This window comes from Macrobrachium rosenbergii, unplaced genomic scaffold, assembly GCF_040412425.1.
Source record: "Macrobrachium rosenbergii isolate ZJJX-2024 unplaced genomic scaffold, ASM4041242v1 13875, whole genome shotgun sequence".
In the NCBI taxonomy this organism is placed as follows: Eukaryota; Metazoa; Arthropoda; class Malacostraca; order Decapoda; family Palaemonidae; genus Macrobrachium; species Macrobrachium rosenbergii.
Genome location: NW_027100719.1, coordinates 48,188 through 56,167, shown reverse-complemented (window position 1 = coordinate 56,167; position 7,980 = coordinate 48,188). Strand labels below are relative to the sequence as shown.

At 42.5% G+C, this 7,980-nt stretch overlaps 1 non-coding gene and 1 pseudogene across 1 annotated transcript; both read left to right on the top strand.

Annotated features, from left to right (window-relative positions):
* The first annotated feature begins 5,770 nt into the window (after positions 1 to 5,770).
* On the top strand, positions 5,771 to 5,871 carry LOC136837902 (U6 spliceosomal RNA; annotated as a pseudogene).
* A 1,454-nt stretch (positions 5,872 to 7,325) lies between these two features.
* Positions 7,326 to 7,444, top strand: LOC136837901 (5S ribosomal RNA). Its single transcript, XR_010852802.1, has one exon. It is a non-coding gene; the product is annotated as a 5S ribosomal RNA (ribosomal RNA).
* Positions 7,445 to 7,980: the final 536 nt, after the last annotated feature.

The following is a 7,980-nucleotide window of genomic DNA, read 5'->3' as shown; positions in this document are numbered from 1 at the left end:
GTAAGATTTCTCACTGGTCAGAGGCCTTCTACTTGGACAGTTGGAACAATCATCATAATATTGACGATAATTTTGGGCTCAGGTCTCCCTTTCTTTATTTTACCCTGATCTGGGCAAGATACTTAAGACCTCCATTCACAACTTCCGATTATGGTTTGTACAGAGGCCACGCCCAGTTGAGGAGAGATTTGCGATATCTGCACTCTGATCCTGGGAAAGATTTAGGCGTTTCGCTTGTAAAGGCTCTCTCTCTCTCTCTCTCTCTCTCTCTCTCTCTCTCTCTCTCAGCTTAGTGAAGATCAGTGGCATGCTGGTTTATAACTGTTATGTACAGATCGTGTAATAAAGTGAAGATCTGTGTACATCGTAATAACTTGCCCTCTTATCGATTAGCGTGAAACTGTCTACAACCCTATATAAATATCACAAGTTGTGGGAACAATTCTTTTGGATCAGTTTTTTCAGTTTTTGACCATTTTCTGTGCTTGGTCATGCCCTGCTGCTTGATCGCCATGTATTTATGTTGGGCGTTCATTTGACATTGCATGGAGATTCTCCTTCATCCACTCTGCAGGAATGAATCATCAGTCTGGCTGAAGCTTTTATATCAATTTGTGATTGACTGAATTTTGGAATGTAAGATCGTTTTCCTCGGGGTCTGAAAGTCCAGTGACTAGACATCTTGCAGGGTTAACTTAGTCCCATACCGGCGAAGGCTGGGTGTAGTTTTTCTGTCTGTCTGTCTGTCAGTCGCTTTGTTTGTACGTCCGTTGCCCTGCTTGCTTTCACTCATACTGTTTGCTAGTGTTGAGGCTGCAATGGAACTTTTGAAAGGTACCCTTTTACATATAATTTTCTAGCACATATTAAATCGTTCTATATCAAGTTGAATTATACTGAATAACTCTGCGATCTCTCTCCTCCTCTGGTTTCAAGCTGGTCAAGCCTGTAGTTTAACCCACAGCTTCTTTCACCAGACTGTTATGGTCTCTTGCGAATCTGAGTAACTCTTCCTGGTGTTTTTTATACGGCAGAGGCGTTAGCAGCCTTTACTGGAACCCTCTCTTTCGTTTGCATAGACCGATGCCGGCCCATGCAACTCTCAATTGACGGTCTTGTTTAGCAAGGAAGGCCTTTTTTGGAGATTTGGGTTGATATATTTATTGTTTACTAGGCTCTTTTTTACAGTGCCTCTCACATTCCAAAGAGCTCTTACAGTAGCCCTTGGAATTTTGAGAGATTCTTGACCGGGGCATTTGACTTTGAAAGTCGTTGTTCTGCTTTGGTCCTTACTAATCCCCTCTCCTCAATACAATTAAGTGACCTTCTCTGGTGGTGCTACCACCTGCTGATTGGAGCTCGGTTGCTAGGTTTATGCTGTGGCCATTGTAGTACTAGTACTCCGGAATTATATGGACTATTTTGCTTATTCTTCATGGCCTATTAATGGAACTCATCAAACTACTGCTTAAAAATATATCTCTGCTGTAGCTGTACCCCATATTACTGTAGTCAATGAGAATCTGATACATAAAACCTTTGTCAAAATGTTTTGTCAGAAAAATTACATTGTATTAGTACATAATGGCATAATTTTATGACTAGGGAATGTCGTCAACATAAATGGGACCGTCTGATAAAAAGGAAAGTATGGTCAACTAGATTTTGGGGGGGTTGGTCTAAAAATCGAAATTATTTCAGCCATTCTGAGATGATGTCTCCAGCTTCCTAAAGTAAACTTAGCTTATTTTGAGCACCTGCTGATATACTTTGGTAACTGCAGTTTCATCTAATTGATCACATCAAGTGTGTCATTGGTAAACTGTTATCTTTCACCAATTAGGATATTAGATATTCAAAGTTGAATAATTTTTTTAGGATTATTCTCCAATCTGAGGATTCTGAATCCTGAGACTTCAGCTGGAATATGGATTGACAGGGTAGAAGTTACTGTATGTAACATACGCAGCAAGTTTTGGGAATAGAGCCGAGTGAATCTTCATCCAAAATCCTCAGTTAGGACCAGCCTTATCACTGTTCATCAGAACTGCCCAATCTTCTTAACCTAAATCAACTTAGCTCGAATCTTTCAAAGATGCAAGATGAGCCTTGGAGGGCTATCAGTCTTCAACCTGGTTTAAGGCAAGAGAAAATTTTGCAAAGTATTAGTATGCAATATCCCAAGATAAGGTCAGCTCAGCCTAGGATGAATGACCCAAATGTGACTTGAAGGTAAAGCGCCCTATCCAGCTTAGGATAGATTTTGCTATGAGAAAAGACCCTAGGATGTATTGTTAAGGATCCAGGGCATGGTGAATCCTTCCTAAACCAAGCTGGGACTGGATAGTAGATCCTTTGAGAGTTGGCTAAGTAGGAAAGATGTGTTAGTCAGGGGTGGTGGGTGTTTCGGGAAAGAACAATCTGATTAATCTTGTTTGTCCCAATTTAAGTTACGTTATGGCAAGATAAGTTTGTGTAGGATTCAAGCAAAATTAGTCTATAACCTACTGTATATATAAACATCAAGTGAAATTGGTCCATAAAATATTTATAAACATCAAGTGAAATTGGCCTATAAACTGTATATGTATAAAGAAGAAGTCACTGGCCTATAATCATTAGTTTCCTTGACTGTAAAGTCTATAGTTATAGTCTTAGAATGTGTTCAAATATGATAGAAAGGTGACTATACAAATATGATAGACAGGCGATGCAAAGATAATAGGTGTATACAAATATACTTTGTTAAAAGAAACTATTTTCCTTTCAGCTGTACAGAACTGTATGCTACAGAATACCTGTGACCAGCTAGGTAAGTATGAAGGGAATATTTTCATTTAAATTCATTAAGAAGAAACCTTTCAAAAGAACTAAATGGTTGTTCGTGATGATTATACAAATGCACAATTTTATCCAAAGCTCCAAGTAAACTCAGGAATGTTAAGAATTCCATCGTTCAATACTGACTTAGAGTTTAAATATACAGTAGTTACCAGTTACTATAGTTACCAGCTACTAATCAAAACATCGTTCAATAGGTTAGCATGTGAAGGGATATTTAATGCTTTCAGGCAGCACTTGTTCACAGCTGTATTGGAAGGTTCAAGAGGCCGATTTCGGGAGTTGTGGAACCTAGAATACTTTCAAGAATATTGAACTCTCTTTGTTGAATAATGGTTGGAAGACGATGTTCTGAAAGCTACATATTCTATACAAATATCAGCATACCGTTGATGACTGGCAGAGTTTAGACTTGTTTGCAGGATTTAAACAGTTGAGATCTAGAATCAACTAGGATTATTTGCTGCTTTGCAAATAGATGAACTCTAACTTATCTGAGTGAATAAATAAGCTATGAAATTTGAATGATTTCAAACACGTGTAATCAGTTTTCATATAGTTCTTGGCGAGGGATTTAGATTTTTTTCTGCTTCTTGTAGAATGGTTAAGAATAATTCAGCAGATGGATAGTATAGTCAAGATTAGAAGATAGTATAGTCAAGATTAGAAATTGCTTTTAGTATAGTAATGGGAAGCCAGTTAATTATATCTGTACTTCAATACATTTTGTATACAAGACCTGATACACATATTTTGATTTCAGAATAACAAACAACGCCACCAGGAAGATCGATGAGGCCCTACCATTGAGAAAGGACCCCAGAGGTGTCGAAAGAGGTTGCCAAGATGACTTCTTCAACCAACTCTAGGAAACTAAATGCTGGGTCATTTTGCCTACTTACCAGGGTAGTCAATGCAGTGACTGTAGGTGCTACTAATAGCTGTTGAAGCAGCTTAAAAGGCATAGACATGGAAGGAAGGAGGCAGTTTTGCCATATTGTGGAGGAGAGGACAGGAGAGGTGCCCTCAGGGCTTTATGAGAGAGCAGTGTGCATTTTCAGTGCACTGTGAGAGTGGTGTGTTCATGCAACTGGTGCACAGGCAGTGTTGGTTTTGTCACACAACAGTTCAACAGTACCAGCGTCTTTATTTAGCAATGCATATATTATCTATTTAGCAATGCATATATATTTTGCATATATCTAACTTACAGGCAATACTTCTTGAACTTCCATTTTGTTCATGAGACTTACCTGCCAGATATATATATAGCTGTATTCTCCGAAGGTCCGACAGAATTTCAAATTCATGTACACGCAAAGTGGCCGGTCAGGTGGTTAGTACTCCATTCTCACGCTGGGAGGCGGGTATCAGGAACCATTCCCATTTTCATTCACAGATTTTCTCTGTCGCCGGACTGTCATCACTTGGTTGTCAGTTCCTCCGCTTTTGGATTTCGGAAATTTGCTGTCACTTAAGTATTTTGGTTGTTTTTGGTATTCGACTGGATTCAGGATTGGCATACGCTCTTGTGGACCGTTTTTGATTTTGCTTTGACTTTTCTCTTATAATTAAGATGTTCTACCTTCTAGCTATCGAGTTCAGAAGCTATGAATGTAAGAGGCTATCGAAGACTTTGATAGTTCCTCACTCTTTATGTATGATATGTAAGGGTGTTCAATGCTCTATGATAATCGGTAATGAATGTGTGGGATTGTCTGAGGGAACCGTGAGGAAGATATATGAAGCCTACATGTTTGAATTGGAGCGTGACAGGCTGAGGAAAATCTTCCCTCCTAGAGTGCATCCTTAGTTGGACAGTCAGGTTTTCTCCTACTAGTAACCCCAGTAAATTTATTACTAACCCAGTTTTGTTGCTGCAGAAGGTAATTCCTGGCTCTCGTGTGAGTCAATGTGCTCTGAAACTAAAGTGAATGCACTAAACGCATAGTGTTAGTGCTAGTGCCCTAGTGCTGTGGAGGGGGCGTCAGATCGGCCCTATAATGCCTCAGGCCTGACCTGTCGAACTCCTAGGACCAGGGAGGGGCATGTCGAAAGCCGCATGAGGGTTGGCCGGGGCTTCCTGACCGATCTGGCGTCCTCTGGCAGGTCCTGATGATGCTACCCAGGCTGCCAGGGATCGTGCTCAGGCACGCGATCCTGAAGGATTGCTTCCTCGTCCTCCGACACGTCCTCCCCGCCGGCTGAGCTCGTTGGACTCTCGCCCTCTTAAGAGAAGCTTAGAGGAGAGGACGCTTCACGTCCTCTTCCTCTAGACGTTTGTACTCTTCCCCGAAAATTGCGTGGATATTCCTCTGCAGAAGAGAATAAAGTGTTTTTCGAATGATCACTCTACTCGGGACTTCCTGTCGCTGGCCAAGGTAAAGGGCCAGAGCTTCTTCCCTGTGGAAGGAAGTATACGCCTTCGCCCCTTTCCCTCTCAGGTTCAGCCTCCTTCTTCCGAGAGTGGCTTCTCCAACGCATAAGATTTTGTTGGTTTGCAACAACAGCTGGATGCTCATGAACCTTTCCACATTCGAATCTGCCTGTTAAGAGGTACAGACTTTTCACCTTCTGTCTCCGCTTGGGAACGATACAGAGCGTCTGTCGTCTAAGAGAGAGTGTTTAGTGGCTTCCCATTCGTCTTCCCGAGTCACGTGTTGGCCTTTTCTTCTGTCTCGCGCCAGAGCGCTCTTGCCGTAGCGCCACGCTTCACGCGCCTCACCCTGGAGCGGGCGCCGCGCCGCCATGACGCTGCGCCACGCTGTGACTCTCTTCTAGTACTTACATGGAGCTTCTCACACCCATGACGCTCCGCGCCGCTTCGTATAGCTTCAAGTCTTGTGTTGACACCGCTCCAGTTGTTCATCATGTCGCACAACTACCCGCTTCAACATCCGATGTCCTTCTTAATTTAGCCAGTACTTGTTTTGCTTCGGCAGTACATATACTAATTGGAACGATACAGAGAAGATTAGCATGGCTCTTGCGCAAGGATGACACGCTAATCGTGAAGCTTCCCACACATTTTTTATGTTTACTATACGTACCCTAGTTGACGACTTCTCTGTTCGCGGAGTTCCCGCTTACGTATCGGCGAATCGTGGAACTACTTTCAATTAATTACTCAAGACCCAATTAGCCGCGGAAGAACATCCTCTTCGTCACAGCCTTTGTATGAAGAGAAACTTCTTTCGTCTTCTTCTTCCCGATTATCAGACTCGGCTTTTTCATGATCTGTTTCCCTGAGACTTCAACCGCCGGCTCCTCTCTCCACCTTCTCGCATTGTCTTTGTCTTAAGGGGAGCGTTTGACGAAAAATCGGAAATAAAATGATATCATGAGCATATGGTATCATACATATCCTGACTATCTTCTCAGAAAGTTTTATTTAAAAAGTTCACAGTTAGAAGTTATAAACAAAATAGTAACCTATCATAGTCAAATTACATTTTCATATAATGTAATGATATTATTAGCATATCGGTGGTACTTTAGCTATGAAATATCTAATGCGATCTATGGCAACCCTGTGGACATAGTACGCATCAGCGAAAGACAGGAATGCCGCAGGCAGTCAGTGGCAGTCAGTCAGTAGCAGTCAGAGCTTGACTAAGTAAAACGTCGTACAAATCTCAGCCGTGTTTTGACACTTCGCTTCATTTAGCTTCATTTAGCTTAAGTTATATTACTTTGCAGGTCTATTTTTTGGCTTTTCATTATGTCATAAAACATCAAACTGTGTAACGTACAAATAAATACACAGAGAAGCAAAAATATCGTTTTTCTCAAAACTATAGTTATCGACATTCAAACTGCATCTCCTTCATATAACGCTTGCACCGTTCTCAGATACAAAAAGTAAAGAAAGCTAAATGTCAGATATCAAAGGGGTCTTCCATGGAAGCAACACGAGACCCGCACCACGAGAGAGTTTTTTCCTGAAGGAATGTCACTTCCAAGAGAGGTAGCAAGTGACTCCCTTCATTCTCAGACCTTTTGCAACCAGGGCTTCATTTTTGCACAAGCCTGAAAGAGTGAGGTGACGTTTGGTCCTCCTACTGTTAGAGAGAGGTTACTTTGATTCCCTTCTGTCTCCCTTTTGTTTTTTGTTTCAACTGCCTTCCTGTCAAACAGAAAATTACGGACCTGCTCGAACAGATGTTCGAGCCGAGAGCAGAACAGATCTTTGGACTCGTGTTCCCCGGATTTTACTTTCACAGATTGTTTCTAGTCCCGAAACTTTCAGTAGGCTGAGACCCGTCTTGACGTCAACAGGTCGAACAACTTGGTCCGAAGGAAAAGTTCAAGATGGAGACCCTCGCAGTCAATACTAGGAGCCCTTCATCCCGGGGATTGGATGGTATCTTTGGATCTCCAAGATACTTATCTTCACGCCCCAATTCATCCACGTTCGATGAAGTATCTCAGGTTGTCTTGGGGGACTAGACGTACCAGTTCAGGGCTCTCTGCTTTGGACTCTGCACAACGGCCATACCACGTTGAAAGCACCGCTTCTCGTCCGATCAGTGAAGTTAAGCAACGTTGGGTCTGGTCAGTACTTGGATGGGTGACCGCCTGGGAACACCAGATGCTGTTGGCGTCGCATTTTGCTCCGAGAGTGTTTACACTTCTCATGAAAAACGTTGCGATGCAGTTGCACCTGTCGCACGTCAGGATCTCACTCTACTTGGACGACTGGTTGATTCGAGTGTCATCGAAGCGAAGGTATCTGGAGGACCTTCAGTTGACTCTGCAACTCGTGAAGTCCCTGCGACTTCTGGTCTGTGGAAAAGTCGCAGCTGATCCCCTCACTGTCCATTGTGTCTGGGAATTCAGATGTATTCAGCGGCTTGTATAGCGTCTCCGTCGCAAGAACGGCAACTTCTATGTACGAAAAAGTCTTGGCCTTCTTGGAAAAGGAAACATGCTCGGTGAGGGAATGAATGAGTCTGCTGGGGACCATTTCCTCGCTGGAGAAGTTTGTTTCACTGGGGAGTCTGCATCTCAGGCCTCTTCAGTTCTTTCTGTTGGAGAACTGGCAAAGCAAGGAAGACTTGAAAGAGGAATTGAGAATTCTTCCTTATATAAAGAGGATCTGTAGTGGTGGCTCGATCCAACGAAATTGCAGAAAGGGAT